Source organism: Pongo abelii, chromosome 5 (genome assembly GCF_028885655.2).
Source record: "Pongo abelii isolate AG06213 chromosome 5, NHGRI_mPonAbe1-v2.0_pri, whole genome shotgun sequence".
In the NCBI taxonomy this organism is placed as follows: Eukaryota; Metazoa; Chordata; class Mammalia; order Primates; family Hominidae; genus Pongo; species Pongo abelii.
In genome coordinates this window covers 106,271,879-106,290,769 of record NC_071990.2, presented here as the reverse complement: position 1 = coordinate 106,290,769, position 18,891 = coordinate 106,271,879, and the positions used below count along the sequence as shown (strand labels likewise).

Below are 18,891 nucleotides of genomic sequence, written 5' to 3'. Positions count from 1 at the left end.
TGGGAGAGGAGGATCTCCCTTTCCCAATTCTGCAGTTGGGGCACTCACAGTATTTGGGGTGTCTCCTGGGTCTGCAGGAGCAGTCTGCTTCCTTCAGAGGGTCTGTGAGTCCTCTCAGGATTGCTGATTTGTTCTTGCAGTCAATCTGGAGCTTAGATTTGTCTTAATATATTTTTGCCTTGTACCTTTGCTCATTCTTAAGACATGTGTAATCAATGCTTTCCTCCTTCCCCATTTTCTTCTTTATTTATCCCACCGTGAAGGGCACACTCCAGTTCTTTTGAAAGATCTCTTAGACCACACAGAATATTTGAATTAATTTTACCAGCAAAATCAAATTTTAAAAAATATTATTTAAAACACCTTTGGGTCATTTCCTAAACTAATACATATTTAAACAAAATACAATTCCTGGGGAGGGGCCAAGATGGCCGAATGGGAACAGCTCTGGTCGGCAGCTCCCAGCAACACCAACACAGAAGGTGGGTGATTTCTGCATTTCCAACTGCTGATGAGGTACCCTGTTCATCTCACTGGGACCAGTTAGGCAGTGGGTACAACCCAGAGAGAGCAAGCAGAAGCAGGGTGGGGCATCGCTTCACCCAGAAAGTGCAAGGAGCCAGGAGACCTCCCTTCTCCAGCCAAGGGAAGCCATGAGGGACTCTGCTACCTGGCCGAAGTACTAGCTTTTCTTACTGTTTTTGCAATGCACAGATCAGGAGATTCCCTTGTGTGCCTACACCACCAGGGCCCTGGGTTTCAAGCACAAAACTGGGCAGCTGTTTGGGCAGACACCGAGCTAGCTGCAGTATTTGTTTTTGTGCCCCAGTGGCACCTGGAACCCCAGCAAGACAGAACTGTTCACTCCCCTGGAAAGGGGACTGAAGCCAGGGAGCCAAGTTGTCTCGCTCAGCAGATCCCATTCCCATGGAGCCCAGCAAGCTAAGAACTACTGGCCTGAAATTTTTCGCTGCCAGCACAGTGGTCTGAAGTCAACCTGGGATGATTGTGCTTGGTGGGGGGAGGGGCATCTGCCATTACTGAGGCTTTAGTAGGCAGTTTTCCCCGAAAGTGCTAAGGAAGCTGGGAGGTTTGGACTGGGCGGAATTCACCACAGCATGGCAAAATGGCTATGGCCAGACTGCTTCTTTAGATTCCTCCTCACTGGGCATGGCATCTCTGAAGGAAAGGTAACAGCCCCAGTCAGGGGCTTACAGACAAAAGCCCCATTTCCCTGGGACAGAGCACCTGCGGGAAGGGGCAGCTGTGGCCACAGCTTCAGCAGACTTAATCATTCCTGCCTGCCGGCTCTGAAGAGAGCAGCTGATTCTGACAAGAGGGATTCTCCAGGCACAGCTCACCAGCTCTGCTAAGGGACAGGCTGCCTCAGTTGGTCCCTGAACCCTGTGCCTCCTGACTGGAAGAGACCTCCCAACAGGGGTCGAGAGACACCTCATACAGGAGACCTCTGGTTGGCATCAGGCCAGTGACCCTCTTGGATGAAGCAGAAGAGGGGCCTGACTGTTAGAAGAAAAATTAGGAAACAGCAACAACATCAACATCAAAGAAAAAGATCCCCACATGAAAACTCCACCCAAAGGTCATCAGTTTCAAAAATCAAAGGTAGATAAATCCACAAAAATGAGGAAAAAACAGTGCAAAAACACTGAAAATTCCAAAAACCAGAATCTCCTCCAAATGATTGCGACTCCTCCAGCAAGGGCACAAAACTGGATGGAGAATGACATTGATGAATTGACAGAATTAGGCTTCAGAAGGTGGGTAATAACAAACTCCTTTGAGCTAAAGAAGCATGTTCTAACCCAATGCAAGGAAGCTAAGAACCTTGATAAAAGGTTACAGGAACTGCTAACTAGAATAACCAGTTTAGAGAGGAAGATAAATGATCTGATGGAGCTGAAAAACACATCACAAGAACTTTGTGAAGCATACACAAGTATCAATAGCCAAATTGATTAAGCAGAAGAAAGGATAACAGAGATTGAAGATCACTTTACTGAAATAAGATGTGAAGACAAGATTAGAGAAAAAAGAATGAAAAGGAATGAACAAAGCCTCCAAGAAATATGCAACTATGTGAAAAGACCAAACCTATGACTGATTGGTATACCTGAAAGTGATGGGGAGAATGGAACCAAGTTGGGAAACACACTTCAGGATATTATTATCCAGGAGAATTTCCCCAACCTAGCAAGACAGGCCAACATTCAAATTCAGGAAATACAGAGAACACCACTAAGATACTCCTCAAGAAGAGCAATCCCAAGACACAGAATCATCAGATTCTCCAAGGTTGAAATGAAGGAAAAAATGTTAAGGGCAGCCAGAGAGAAAGGTTGGGTTACCTACAAAGAGAAGCCCATTAGACTAACAGCAGATCTCTGTGCAGAAACCCCACAAGCCAGAAGAGAGTGGGGACCAATATTCAACATTCTTAAAGAATTTTCAACCCAGAATTTCATATCCGCCCAAACCAAGTTTCATAAGCGAAGGAGAAATAAAATCCTTTACAGACAAGCAAAAGCTGAGAGATTTTGTCATCACCTGGCCTGCCTTACAAGAGCTCCTGAAGGAAGCGCTAAATATGGAAAGGAAAAACCAGTACCAGCCACTGCAAAAACACACCAAAATATAAAGACCAATGACTCTTATGAAGAAACTGCATCAACAAATTGTGCAAAATAAATAGCTAGCATCATGATGACAGGAACAAATTGACACATAACAATATTAATCTTAAATGTAAATGGGCTAAATGCCCCAATTAAAAGACACAGACTGGCAAATTGAATAAAGAGTCAAGACCCATCGATGTGCTGTATTCAGGAGACCCGTCTCCCGTGCAAAGACACATATAGGCTCAGAATAAAGGGATGGAGAAATATTTACCAAGAAAATGGAAAGCAAAAAAATGCAGGGGTTGCAATCTTAGTCTCTGATAAAACAGACTTTAAACCAACAAAGATCAAAAAAGACAAAAAGGGCATTATACAAAGGTAAAGGGATCAATGCAACAAGAGCTAACTATCCAAAATTTATATGCACCTAATACAGGAGCACCCAGATTCATGAAGCAAATTCTTAGAGACTTACAAAGAGACTTAGACTCCCCCACTATAATAATGGGAGACTTTAACACCCCACTGTCAATATTAGATCAACAAGACAGAAAATTAACAAGGATATTCAGGGCTTGAACTCAGCTCTGGACCAAGTGGACCCAATAGACATCTACAGAACTCTCCACCCCAAATCAACAGAATATACATTCTTCTCAGCATGACATAGCACTTATTCTAAAATCAACCACATGATTGAAAGTAAAACACTCCTCAGCAAATGTAAAAGAATGGAAATCGCAAGTCTCTCAGACCACCGCACAATCAAATTAGAACTCAGTATTAAGAAACTCACTCAAAACTGCACAACTACATGGAAATTGAACAACCTGCTCCTGAATGACTACTGGGTAAATAATGAAAATAAGGCAGAAATAAAGAAGTTCTTTGAAAATAACAAGTTTTGAAATTGAGGAAGTAATTAATAGCCTACCAACCAAAAAAAGCCCAGGACCAGACAGACTCACAACCAAATTCTACCAGAGGTACAAAGTGGAGCTGGTACCATTCCTTCTGAAACTATTCCAATCAATAGAAAAAGAGGGAATCCTCCCTAACTCATTTTATGAAGCCAGCATCATCCTGATACCAAAGTCTGGCAGAGACACAACAAAAAAAAGAAAATTTCAGGCCAAATCCCTGATGAATACCGGTGCAAAAATCCTCAAGAAAATACTGGCACACTGAATCCAGCAGCACATCAAAAAGCTTATCCACCACGATCAAGTTGGCTTCATCCCTGGGACACAAGGCTGGTTCTACATACACAAATCAATAAACATAATCCATCACATAAACAGAACCAACAACAAAAACCACATGATTATCTCAATAGATGCAGAAAAGGCCTTCAACAAAATTCAACAGCCCTTCATGCTAAAAACTCTCAATAAATTAGGTATTGATGGGATGTATCTCAAAATAATAAGAGCTATTTATGACAAACCCACAGCCAATATCATACTGAATGGGCAAAAACTGGAAGCATTCCTTTTGAAATCTAGCACAAGACAAGGATGCCCTCTCTCACCACTCCTATTCAACATAGTGTTGGAAGTTCTGGCCAGGGCAATCAGGCAAGAGAAAGAAATAAAGGGTATTCAATTAGGAAAAGAGGAAGTCAAATTGTCTCTGTTTGCAGATGATGAGATTGTATATTTAGAAAACCCCATCATCTCAGCCAAAAATTCTTTAAGCTGATAAGCAACTTCAGCAAAGTCTCAAGATACAAATCAATGTGCAAAAATCACAAGCATTCCTATACACCAATAACAGACAAGCAGAGAGCCAAATCATGAGTGAACTCCCATTCACAATTGCTATTAAGAGAATAAAATACCTAGGAATACAACTTACAAGGGATGTGAAGGACCTGTTCAAGGAGAACTACAAGCCACGTTCAAGGAAATAGGAGGGGACACAAACAAATGGAAAAACATTCCATGCTCATGGATAGGAAGAATCAATATCAAGAAAATGGCCATACTGCCCAAAGTAATTTATACAGTCAATGCTATTCCCACCAAGCTACCATTGACTTTCTTCACAGAATTAGGAAAAACTACTTTAAATTTAATATGGAACTAAAAAAGAGCCCATATAGCCAAGACACTCCTGAGCAATAAGAACAAAGCTGGAGGCAACAAGCTACCCGACTTCAAACTGTACTACAAGGCTACAGTAACCAAAACAGCATGGTACTGGTACCAAAACAGGTATATAGACCAATGGAACAGAACAGAGACCTCAGAAATAACACCATACATTTACAACCATCTGATCGTCGACAAACCTGACAAAAACAAGCAATGGGGAAAGGATTCCCTATTTAATAAATGGTGCTGGGAAAACTGGCTAGCCATATGTGGAAAATAGAAACTGGACCCCTTCCTTACACCTTATACAAAAATTAACTCAAAATGGATTAAAAGACTTAAATGTAAAACCCAAAGACAGAAAAACCCTAGAAGAAAACCTAGGCAATGCTATTCAGGACATAGACAAGGGCAAATACTTCATGACTAAAACACCAAAAGCAATTGCAGCAAAAGCCAAAATTGACAAATGGGATCTAATTAAACTAAATAGCTTCTGCACTGCAAAAGAAACTATCATCAGAGTGAACAGGCAACCTACAGAATGGGAGAAAAATTTTGCAATCTGACAAAGGTCTAATATCCAGAATCTACAAGGAACTTAAATTCTGAGAAAAAAACAACACCATCAAAAAGTGAGTAAAGGATATGAACAGACACTTCTCATAAGAAGACATTTATGCAGGCAACAAATATATGAAAGAAGCTCATTATCACTGGTCATTAGAGAAATGCAAATCAAAACCACAATGAGATACTATCTCATTGAGATACCATCTCATGCCAGTTAGAATGGTGATTATTAAAAAGCCAGGAAACAACAGATGCTGATGAGTCTGTGGAGAAATAGGAATGCTTTACACTGTTGGTGGGAGTGTAAATTAGTTCAACCATTGTGGAAGACAGTGTGGCGATTCCTCAATGATCTAGTACCAGAAATATCATTTGACCCATCTATCCCATTACTGGGCATATACCCAAAGTATTATAAATCATTCTGCTGTAAAGACACATGTACATGTATGTTTATTGCAGCACTATTCACAAGAGCAAAGACTTGGAACCAACCCAAATGCCCATCAATGATAGACTGGATAAAGAAAATGTAGCACATATACACCACGGAATACTATGCAGCCATAAAAAAGAACGAGTTCATGTCTTTTGCAGGGACATGGATTAATCTAGAAGCCATCATCCTCAGCAAACTAACACAGGAACAGAAAACCAAACACCACATGTTTTCACTCAGAAATGGGACTTGGACAATGAGAACATGTGGACACAGGGAGGGGAACATCACACACCAGGGCATGTCAGGGTTTGGGGGCAAGGGAAGGGAGAGCATTAGGACAAATATCTAATGCATATGGGGCTTAAAACCTAGATGATGGGTTGATGGGTGCAGCAAACCACCATGGCACATGTATATCTATGTAACAAACCTGCACATTATGCACATGTGCAGAATCTTAATTCTTGAATTAAGAATCTAATCTTGGCTTACTGCAAACTCCGCCTTCCAAGTTCAAGTGATTCTCCTGTCTCAGCCTCCTGAGTAGCTGAGACTACAGGTGCATACCACCACACCTGGCTAATTTTTGTATTTTTAGTAGAGACAGGGTTTCACCATGTTGGCCAAATTGGTCTCGAACTCTTGACTCAAGTGATCCACCTGCCTTGGCCTCCCAAAGTGCTGGGATTACAGACGTGAGCCACTGTGCCCAGCCAATAGAAGGGATTTAGTTTGGGCACAGTGTGTCATGCCTGTAATCCCAGCACTTTGGGAGGCCAAAGCGGGTGGATCACAAGGTCAGGAGTTCCAGACCAGCCTGGCCAACATGGTAAAACCCTGTCTCTACCAAAAATACAAAAATTAGCCAGGTGTGGTGGTATGTGCCTATAGTCTCAGCTACTCGGGAGGCTGAAACAGGAGAATCACTTGAACTTGGGAGGTGGAGTTTGCAATGAGGCAAGATTGTGCCACCGCACTCCAGCCTGGGTGACAGAGACTCCGTCAAAGAAAAAAAAAAAAAAGAAAGAAAGAAAAAAAATAGTGGGGATTTAAATCTACATCTTTTGACTCAGAATCCAGGGAGAGTTCTTCCTACTTTTTGACACTGCTGGTACTGTCTGGAGCATCACATGAAATGATTCAATTCTCAGCTTTCCTCCTGAATACAAATATTGTTTCTCTAAAAAGCACAAATGAGAAAATCTGGTCACGATAATTGGAAGCAACTGCTGGGGCTAATGGAAGGACATGACAGCCTTATTTGATTTCAAGTTATATTTCAGGGTTTTTTTCTTATATTGAAATTGTTCATTTCAGTGAAAGACCGCATAAGAATGCCATACTGGGAAGAAAACCCAACTAAGAGCTCATTGTTCCCTAGGCCTGTATTTTAAGGGGGCAATATGCATATTTAATTTGTGTGTGTGTCAGAGAACAGCCCAGTATGACTCTCCCTTCACTTTCATTTATTAAGGAAATATTGAAGCAGCCTTGGAGCGCTTACTTGATCATCCTTTGCCCCTCTAGCCTTTCGGCTAAAGCAGATTATATCTCTCTGCTTTTAGTTAATTCTATCTCATTTGCTTGAGTATTGAAAAGAATATTAGGAAATGAAAATTTCCATCTGCAAAGACACTGGACACTTTCAGTCAGGTAAATAAAAATGAAGGGCAAATCTCATCACTCACAAACAATAAGTTTTTCCTTCACTATCCTTGAGCTCTTTGACCATCTAATGTTGTCGTTTGTCTGCAGAATAAGCTGCAGTTTTATCATAAATGTACTGTGATTATAACTGCTCTCAGGCTGCCCCTGCATCTTGCCAACTGCCTGGACTCATTTATTACCCTATCTCACCCACTCATCGGACAGGAAAATCTGCAGCACAGTGATTCAGCCCAGCAAGATTGTCTTGGCTGGAATAATGTGAGACTGGGATTGAAGCATCAATTTCTTCTCACCAAAACAGGAAGAATTAAACAAGTTGATTTTAAACAGACATAATCTGGTCATCTCGTTCACTTCCAAAGTCACGAAAATGGAAAGAAAAAGTCGACTTGTACATTCTCCCTTAAATAAATAAATAAATAAACCTCTATACTCAGGAAATTCTGGGAGCAGAATTTTTCAAGTACGTGCTGAAGGGAAGAATGCTGTGAAGTTCAGATCTGGAAAGCCTCCTGGACACTTCTGAGTATGCTTCACCTGATTGGGTGGCCACCAGGAGTCTCTGGGAGGTATGTGAGGGGACTTTAGATAGAGTAATGTGGCAGGGACTGTGATTTGTCTGCCAACATCTGTTCCCCGCTCTTTGAAAGTAATAGAATTGTAGCTTTGTATGTGGTTGTCAGGCAAGATTACGTTTCTCAGATGTCCTTGCAGTTAGGTGTAACCATATAACCAGGTTTTCACCCAAATAATGTAAGCAGAAGTGATATGTACCATCACCAGGTCTGGGATTGAAGACATCAAGGGGGCCTCCTCGCTGTCCCCCACCCCCGGCCTTCTCTCCTTCCCTGCAGGTTAGAACCTGAATGTGGCAGTCACAGCTTTGACAAATGATAACACTCTAGGGTCTCGCTACTCCAGTGCGGTCCGGGAACAGAAGAATTGCATCATCCGGGAACTGTTAGAAATGCAGAATCTCAGGTCCAGTCACCGACCTACAAAAATAGAATTGTAAGATTTCCAGGGGAGTCAAACATGCTTGAAGTTTGAGGCACCTTGGCCAAGGGCTGGCAGAGCCCAGACCTAGAACAAACCTGGGTCCTCGTGTGAGCAGAGCTGTCCCACCAACCTGCAGCACTCACTTTGGAACTACGTGTGTGTGTGTGTGTGTGTGTGTGTGTGTGTGTGTGTGTGTGTGTGTGTGTGTGTGTGTGTGAAACAGACATTTTATTTATTATTTATTACTAAACTCATGGCATTTTGGAGTGTCTTTGTTACTGATGCTTAGATGTATCTTGATATAAGTAATGTGACACTGTTCACAGGGTCTCATTTATCAGAACATATTTTAAACTTGCCATGGAAGTTCCTATCCCAAAGTAGTTCAATCTTAAACCCTGCCACATGCCTGCACTCTAATCAGCTTGCAGATCTACCAGGTGTGACTTCAGGACCCAAAGATATTTCCCACTACTAATTAGGGATCCTCGTCCTAGAAGATACAGCCACTCAGAAACCACCAGCCAAGTCAGGAACTGGGAAAGAGGAAGAGAGTCCCTAATGAATGGTCACCAGTGGAAATTAAGACTAGAAATCGGGAGAGGAATTGCAGTGGATGAAGTTAGAACTGCAGGTCTGAGAACTCACAGGACCCTTTCGGCTGTCCATGGCAGCCACCTTCTAACTGCACTCTGCTTGCCCCTAGCTGACCCCTGCCTTTCATGGTGGCCACTGGCCTATTCAGGACACTTCAATCATTGCCCTACCCAACTAAGCCCCAGAATTGTTTTAAAGTCAACATCTTATCTATAAAGAAAGTGACGGGGGCTGGGCACAGTGGCTCACACCTGTAATCCCAGCACTTTGGGAGGCTGGGGCAGGTGGATCACTTGAGGTCAGGAGTCGAGACCAGCCTGACCAATATGGTAAAATCTCGCATCTACTAAAAATACAAAAATTGCTGGGCATGATGGTGCGTGCCTGTAATCCTGCTACTTGGGAGGCTGAGGCTTGAGAATTGGTTGAACCTGAGAGATGGAGGTTGTAGTGAGCCAAGATTGCACCACTGCACTCTAGCCTGGGTGACAGAGTGAGACTGTCAGAAGAGGAGAGAGGAGAGAAGAGAGACAGACAGAAAGAAAATCACCAAACTATTTTTAAATGATACTTCCCACATGAATTCAATCATGTTTAATGATCTAAACAACTCAAACGGGTTGGCACAGCATATAACCCCAGACTCTGTTTGACCACTACGTACATCTCCATACTCATCGCCTCCTCATCCCAGGCCCACTCCATGTACCCTTTCTTTGTATTCACAAAACACTTTGCCATACCAAAGGGACATTTCCTTGTCTGTCTCCTTGATTTTGCACACAAGTTTTCCTCATGCATTTGTCAAAATTTAGTTCTCCTCTTGATAACCTCATTTTTCTATTCTTGAAACCTTTTATTTAACAAATCTGAGACTTGGATTTCCTTGCAGTGTTCTGCCACTTCACCATTCATGCCCAGATTGTGGCTCTGAATACCATTCCCCGCCAAAATGAACCACGGCTCCTCGCAGAAATGGCTGATGCCAGGTCTGGGTCAGGAAATGTACAAGATACCTTGTCATGCCACAAAGCAAGGAAGCTCTCAAAGACTTCTGGGTCATGTTGGCAGGAGTCAGGAAACAGCTTATAGTGGCTCCCACTTGCCAAAGAAGGGACAAATTGGACATTTATAAAAGTGTATTTCATGTATGTGAAATATAAATTCCAATGGATTGAAATAAATCATTACTTTTTAAAAAAAATCCAAAAACAAAACAAAATTTAGAACCTTCATTATCACTCTTAGAGGAGCTATGGAAGTCAACTCTATCTGAGAAGCTGTTTAAAAGAGAAAGTCAAGAACATATCCTGCCTCTTATATGCAGTCTACCTCAAGCACATAAAAGGTAGTTCATGCACCTCTCCATATTTGCACATCCCCACCTGTCCCCGAGTTTCCAGCCACTTGTTTAATGGACATCCCCACCACCACCATTACTGTCTGCCCTCCTAACACTGCCACTGTGTCGGCCTCCCGAGTCAAGGGCTGGGCTCTGAGCATGGCTGTGGTCATCCCTGCTGCCTTGGGAACAGCTGCTCTGGTGCCCTGGTCCATCCTGAGGGGGTAGGCACCAAGGTACTGGCTCCTCCCATTACTTCTGGACCCAGATAAAGTGCCAATCATTAGTGCAAGGGATCTGACTTCTCCAGATGCTGCCCTGGCCAGTCTGACAGCTCAGTCTGGAGGGTTAGAGGAGTTACACCTCAAGGTAAACTTTGACCAATGAGAGATATAATATAGGAAATTATCAGCAGATAAGTTTGCTTCCCTTCCTCCCCTAATGATGCACAGGCAGCCTGAGAGTTGAATTATAATCACAGTATATTTGCAATAGAGCCTCAGTTTATTTTGCCCACTAACAGTAACATTAGATGGTCAATGAACTCAAGGGCAGGGAAGGAAAAACTAATTGTTCACGAGTAATGAGATTTGCTGCCCCTGTCCCTTTTTTTTTTTTTTTTTGGAGACAGAGTCTCACCCTTTTGCCCAGGCTGGAGTGCAATGGGTCTATCTCAGCTCACTGCAACTTCCACCTCCCAGATTCAAGTGATTCTCCTGCCTCAGCCTCCCGAGTAGCTGGGGTTACAGGCACACCCCACCACACCCAGCTAATTTTTGTATTTTAGTAGAGACCAGGTTTCACCATGTTGGCCAGACTGGTCTCCAACTCATGGCCTCAAGTGACCCTCCCTCCTTGGCCTCCCAAAGTACTAGGATTACAGGCATGAGCCACCATGCCTGGCCTGCCCTTCTATTTTTATTTGCCTGAGTGGAAGTGTCCTCTATGGACTATTCCAAGGTGTATCATTTCACACTGGCCCTCTAGAAAATGTTCTACATAACCAAACAACCAGTTGTGTAACTTTTATGAGGTTGTGCTGGCTCAGTAACATACCACCTTGCATTTGCTTTTCCTCATTCCCTGCCTCACTTACTTTTTCCTTCACTCCGGCTGCTCTTGAATTGCATCTCCCAGTAAAACTTTAGTATTCAAACTTTGCCTTAGGCTTTGGGTTCTAGTTAATTCATGAAGTAGCTGTGATGGCTAATACTGAATGTCAACTTGATTGGATTGAGGGATGCAAAGTATTAATCCTGGGTAGGTCTGTGTGGGTGTTGCCAAAGGAGATTAACATTTGAGTCAGTGGGCTGGGGAAGGCAGACCCGCCCTTAATCTGAGTGAGTACAATCTAATCAGCTGCCAGCAAATATAAAGCAGGCAGGAAAACCTGGAAAGGTTAGACTGGCTTAGCCTCCCCACCTACATCTTTCTCTCATGCTGGATGTTTCCTGCCCTCAAACATCAGACTCCAAGTTCTTCAGCTTTGGGACTCGGACTCAGACTGGCTTCCTTGCTCCTCAGCTTGCAGATTGTGGGACCTTGTGATTGTGTGAGTTAATACTTAATAAACTCCCCTTTATATATATGGCTATCCTATTAGTTCTGTCCCTCTAGAGAACCCTAATATAGGTTTTGGTACCAGGAGTGATTCTAGAGGAACAGAATATTAAGGATGGAGTTCTTTTGTTGGTTTGGGGGTTTCTGGAGGTGGCTGCTTAAAATGATTAGACCCAAAAATACTAAGGACTGTACTTCTAGTAGTATGGAGAATACCAAGAGTCCCTGGCATGAACTGTTTAGAAAGTTAGGCAAAATAAATGTATTTGACACTCCTGATTCACTGCTCATGAGAGACAAGGAGTTCATTGACTCTATACGTAATACCTTTGACCATATGTGGAGAACCAAGGAACATAATGAAGCTGGTTGGTTGCTCCTAAGTTCACTAGACACAGTGATGAAAGAAAATAATGAACTCAGGGATTCTGTCTCCCAGCTTCAGAAGCAGATATTGAGCCTCAAATCTTCTAAGATTGCCCTGAGTGAGAGTCTTATCTCCTGTGGAGAAAGAGCTGAAATTGTGGAAAATCACACACAAGGTCTTATCATGCAAGTGGCTGACCTGCAATGAAAGGTGCATGCACAGCCTCACCAGGTGTCTACTGTTAAAATGAGGGCAATGATTAGAGGAGAATGGGACCCTGCAACTTAGAATGGGGATGTATGGGATGAAGCCGGGGACACTGAGCTTGTAAACTCTGGTGAACCCTTTTTGCCAGAAGAAACGGCTTCCCCATCACCAGTAGTGGCAACATTCCCTCCCTGACCTACACTGGCATCAGCCTTTCCACCTTTCTCTAAGGAGATAAACCCCGCACTGCCTGGGGCAACAGCGATGGCCTCCCCTGAGCCAGTTGCCAGGCAAGATAATGTTGATTCTCCTCAGGAGCCACCCCCAATACTCCTGTTTGTTTCTGACCTGTAAGTCCCAGCAGGGCCCTAGAAGTGAGGTTGAGAGTGTGACCCATGAGGAGGTGCACTACACTCGAAAAGAACTGCTTGAGTTCTCTAATTTAAATGAACAGAAATCTGGAGAACAGGCATGGGAATGGATATTAATGGTATGAGATAATGGTGGAAGGAATAGAGTTGGATCAGGCTCAATTTATTGATTTGGGCCCACTAAGTAGGGCTTCTGCATTTAATGTTACAACACAGGAAGTTAAAAAAGGTTCTAATACTTTATTTGCTTGGTTAGCTGAAATATGGATTAAAAGATGGCCCACTGTGAGTGAGCTGGAAATGTCTGATCTCCCTTGATTTAATGTAGAGGAAGGGATTCAAAGGCTTAGGGAGACTGGGATGCTGAAGTGGATTAGTCACTTTAGACCTACTCATCCTAGCTGGAAGGGTCCAGAAGATACACCCTTGACCAATGCTTTGTGAAATAGATTTGTGAGGGCAGTACCTGCATTTTTTAAGAGCCCTATAATTGCTCTTCTCTGTATGTCAGATCTAACAGTGGGAACCACAGTCACCCGACTACAAAATTTAAATACAATGGGAATAATTGGATCCTGAGATGGCAGGGACCAATTGGCAGCACTCAACTGTCAAAGAAAAGCTGGGCACAGCTACCATAATGGACAGCAGAGGCAAAGCAGCAATCACAATAGTCTGACTCACATAGAGCTCTGGCATTGGCTAATTAATGATGGTGTTCTTAAAAGTGAAATTGATAGGAAGCCTACTGCATAACTTCCAGGTCAAATGAACAAAAGACTAATTTGAACAGAGAATCATAGCCCCTCAGTCAATTTCCAGACTTGAGCCAGTTTACAGACCTGGAACCCCTTGAATGAAGGGGGGCCCAGGTCCCGTTGAGGAAGGACCCCACTACACTACCAACAATTTATGCTAATCTTTCTCCCATCCTTCCTCAAGGACACATCCAGCCTTTTACCAGAGTGTGCACTGGGGAAAGGGAAATGATCAGACATTTCAGGGACGACTGGACACTGGCTGTGAGCTGACGTTGATTCCAGGGGACCCGAATTGTGGTCCTCCAGTTAAAGTAGGGGTTTATGGAGGTAATTAATGGAGTCTTAGCTCAGGTCCTACTTACAGTGGGTCCCTTACTCATGTTGTGTTCATTTCTCCTGTGCCAGAATGCATAATTGGCATAGACATACTTAGTAGCTGGCAGAACTCCCATACTGGCTCCCTGACTGGTAGGGTGAGGGCTATTATGGTGGGAAAAGCCAAATGGAAGCTATTAGAGCTGCCTCTACCTAGGAAAATTGTAAATCAAAAACAACACCGCATCCCTGGAGGGACTGCAGAGATTAGTGCTCCCATCAAGGGCTTGAAAGCCACAGGGGCAGGGGTGTCGATTCCCACCACATCCCCATTCAATTCTATCTGGCCTGTGCAGAAGACAGATGGATCTTAGAGAATGACAGTGTGTTATCATAAGCTTAACAAAGTGATGACTTCAATTGCAGCTGCTGTACCAGATGTGTTTGCATCACTTGAGCAAATTAACACGTCTCCTGGTACCTTGTATGCAGCCATTGACTTGGCAAATGACTTTTTCTCCATTCCTGTCTGTAAGGCCCACCAGAAGCAGTTTGCCTTCAGCTGGCAAGGCCAGCAATATACTTTTACTGTCCTACCTCAGGGGTATATCAACTCTCCAGCTTTTGTCATAATCTGATTCAGAGAGACCTTGATCACTTTTCACTTCCACAATATATCACGTTGGTCCGTTACATTGCTGACATTATGCTGATTGGATCCACTGAGCAAGAAGTAGCAAACAGACTGGACTTGGTGAGCCATTAGCATGCCACAGCATTGGAAATAAATGCAACTACAATTCAGGGACTTTCTACCTCAGTAAAATTTCTAGAGGTCCAGTGGTATAAGGCATGTTGAGATATTCCTTCTAAGGTGAAGGATAAGTTGCTGCATTTGGCCCCTTCTACAACCAAGAAACAGGCACAACACCTAATGGGCCTATTTGCATTTTGGAGGCAACACATTCCTCATTTGAATATGTTCCTCTGGCCCATTTATTGAGTGACCCAAAAGGCTGCCAGTTTTGAGTGGGGTCCAGAACAGGAGAAGGCTCTGCACCAGGTCCAGACTGCTGTGCCAGCTTCTCTGCCACTTGGGCTATACGACCCAGCAGATCCAATGGTGCTTGAGGTGTCAGTGGCAGAAAGAGATGCTGTTTGGAGCCTTTGGCAGGCCCCCACAGGTGGATCACAGCAGAGGCCTCTAGGATTTTTGAGCAAGGTCCTGCCATCTTCGGCAGATAACTAATCTCATTTTGAGAGACAGCTCTTGGCCTGTTACTGGGCTTTGGTGGAAACTGAACGTTTGACTATGGGTCATCAAGTCACCATACGACCTGAACTGCCTGTTATGAACTGGCTTCTTTCTGACTCATTTAGCCATAAAGTGAGTCACGCACGGCACCATTTCATCATCAAATGGAAGTGGTATATACGTAATTGGGCTCGAGCAGGTCCTGAAGGCACAGGTAAGTTACATGAGGAAGTGGCTCAAATGCCCACGGTCTCCACTCCTGCCACCCTGCCTTCTCTCCCCCAGCCTGCACCGATGGCCTCATGGGGAGTTCCCTATGATCAGTGGACAGAGGAAGAGAAGACGAGGGCCTGGTTTATAGACGGTTCTGCACAATATGCAGGCACCACCCAAAAGTGGACAGCTGCAGCACTATAGCCCCTTGCTAGGGCATCCCCAGAGGACAGTGGTGAAGGGAAATCTTCCCAGTGGGCAGAACTTCGAGAAGTACACCTGGCTGGGCACTTTGCATGGAAGGAGAAATGGCCAGATGTGCGATTATATGCTGATTCATGGGCTGTAGCCAATGGTTTGGCTGGATGGTCAGGGACTTAGAAGCAGCATGATTGGAAAATTGGTGACAAAGAAACTTGTGGAAGAGGTATGTGGATATGGACCTCTCTGAGTGGTCAAAAACTGAAGATATTTGTATTTCATGTGAGTGCTCAGCAACAGGTTACCTCAGCAGAGGAGGATTTTAATAATCAAGTGGGTAGGATGGCCTGTTCTGTGGACACCACCCAGCCTCTTTCCCCAGCCACCCCTGTCATCACCCAGTGGGCCCATGATAAAAGTGGCCATGGTGGCAGTGATAGAGGTTATGCTCAGCAACATGGACTTCTACTCACCAAGGCTGACCTGGCTGCAGACACTGCTGAGTGCCCAATTTGCCAGTAGCAGAGACCAACACTGAGCCCTCAATATGGCACCGTTCCTTAGGGTGATCAGCCAGCTACCTGGTGGCAGGTTGATTATATTGGACCTCTTCCGTCATGAAAAGGGAAGAGGTTTGTCCTCACTGGAATAGACATTTACTCCAGATATGGACTTGCCTATCCTGTACACAATGCTCCTGCCAAGACTACTATCCGTGGACACACAGAATGCGTTATCCACCATCACGGTACTCCACACAGCATTGCCTCTGACCAAGGCACTCACTTTACGGCTGAAGAAGTGTGGCAGTGGGCTCATGCTCATGGAATTCACTGGTCTTACGATATTCCCCATCATCCTGAGGCAGCTGGATTAACAGAATGGTGGAATGGCCTTTTGAAATCACAATTACAATGCCAACTAGCTGATAATACTTTGCAGGGCTGGGGCAAAGTTCTCCAGAAGGCCGTGTATGCTCTGAATCAGCATCTAATATATGGTATTGTTTCTCCCATAGCCAGAATTCATGGGTCCAGGAATCAAGAGGTAGAAGTGGATATGGTACCACATGCCATCACCCCTAGTGATCCACTAGCAAAATTTTTGCTTCCTGTTCCCCAATACATTCTAGTGGCCTAGAGGTTTTAGTTCTGGAGGGAGGAACTCTACCACCAGGAGACACAACGATTCCACTAAACTGGAAGTTAAGACTTACACCTGGACACTTTGGACTACTCCTACCTTAAGTCAACTGGCTAAGAAGGGAGTTACAGTGTTGGCTGGGGTGATTGACCCAGGCTATCATGATAAGATCAGTCTACTGCTCCATAACGGAGGTAAGAAGAATAAGCTTGGAATACTGGTGATCCCTTGGGGCGTCTCTTAGTATTACTATGCCCTATGATTAAGGTCAATGGGAAACTACGACAGCCCAATCCAGGCAGGACTACAAATGGCCCAGACACTTCAGGGATGAAGGTTTGAGTCACTCCACCAGAAAAAAAACAATCTGCTGAGGTGCTCACTGAAGGCAAAGGGAATACAAAATGGATAGAAGAAGGAGGTAGTCATCAATACCAGCTGCAACCATGTGACCAGCTGCAGAAATGAGGACTGTAAGTGTCATGAGTATTTCTTTCTTTTGTTAGAAACATTTGTGGCCAGGTGCAGTGGCTCACGCCTGTAATTCCAGCACTTTGGGAGGCCGAGGCAGGCGGATCACAAGGTTAGGAGATCAAGACCATCCTGGCTATCACGGTGAAACCCTCTCTCTACTAAAAATGCAAAACAATTAGCCGAGCGTGGTGGCAGGCGCCTATAGTCCCAGCTACTCGGGAGGCTGAGGCAGGAGAATGGTGTGAACCCAGGAGGCAGAGCTTGCAGTGAACAGAGGTCGCGCCACTGCACTCCAGCCCAGGCGACAAAGCAAGACTCCGTCTCAAAAAAAACAAAACAAAAACAAAACAAAAAAACACATTTGTACGTGTATACTTATACTAAGAAAATAACTTTGTTTTATTTCCTTTTCCTTTATCATGTGACATAACATTTATTGACTTCATATCAGCATTTAAGTGTTGTTAACTTTATGAAATAGCATTTGGATTGGGGATTGGTGCATTTCCGGTTGTACGAAGGATAGTTGTATTATGTTAGGCACAATTATGATATTATTGTCTTTATTTGAAGATTATGTATGATCTCAGGAGATGTGTTTGGGTTCAAGTTAACAAGGGGTGGACTTGTGATGGCTAATACTGAGTGTCAACTTGATTGGATTGAAGAATGCAAAGTATTGTTCCTGGGTGTGTCAGTGTGGGTGCTGCCAAAGGAGATTTACATTGGAGTCAGTGGGTTGGGAAAGGCCAACCCACCTTTAATCTGGGTGGGAACCATCTAATCAGCTGCCAGCAAATATAAAGCAGGCAGAAAAATGTGAAATGGTTAGACTGGCTTAGCCTCCCCACCTACATCTTTCTCCCATACTGGATGCTTCCTGTTCTTGAACATCAGACTCCAAGTTTTTTTTTTTTTTTTTTTTTTTTGAGACAGAGTCTTGCTCTGTCACCCAGGCTGGAATATAGTGGTGATCTTGGCTCACTGCAAGTTCCGCCTCCCGGGTTCACGCCATTCTCCTGCCTCAGCCTCCCAAGTAGCTGGGACTACAGGCGCCCGCCACCATGTCCAGCTAATTTTTGTATTTTTAGTAGAGACAAGGTTTCACTGTGTTAGCCAGGAAGGTCTCGATCTCCTGACCTTGTGATCTGTCCGCCTCGGCCTCCCAAAGTGCTGGGATTACAGGCGTGAACCACAGCGCCCGGCCCAGACTCCAAGTTCTTCAGCTTTGGGACTCGGACTGGCTTCCTTGCTTCTCAGCTTGCTGACAGCCTATTGTGATCTGGTGATCATGTGAGTTACTACTACTTAATAACCTCCCCTTTAAATACATATATCTATCTTCTTAGTTCTAACCCTCTATAGAACTCTAATACAGTAACAAAATGGTTGAAGAAGCAAACATCTGACATTATTTTAGTTAATAGATGAAGAAATTATAGAACTAGAATGTCACCATTTTGTAATCTCTTATAATAGATTATTTTTCATCTATCAATGGCTGATAATATCACAAGAAGAGAGATAAGTAGACATCTATCTATCACAAGGTGGTGTGTTACTGAGCTGGCACTACCTCACAAAAATACACAACCCATTGTTTGGTTACACAGGACATTTTCCAGAGGGCCAGTGTGAAATCCTACACCTCAGAATAGTTCATAGGGG

General features: G+C 43.8%; 1 pseudogene; it reads left to right on the top strand.

The window, feature by feature from the left end:
* Positions 1–427: 427 nt before the first annotated feature.
* On the top strand, positions 428–17,226 carry LOC129059825 (uncharacterized; annotated as a pseudogene).
* The last annotated feature ends 1,665 nt before the right edge of the window (positions 17,227–18,891 follow it).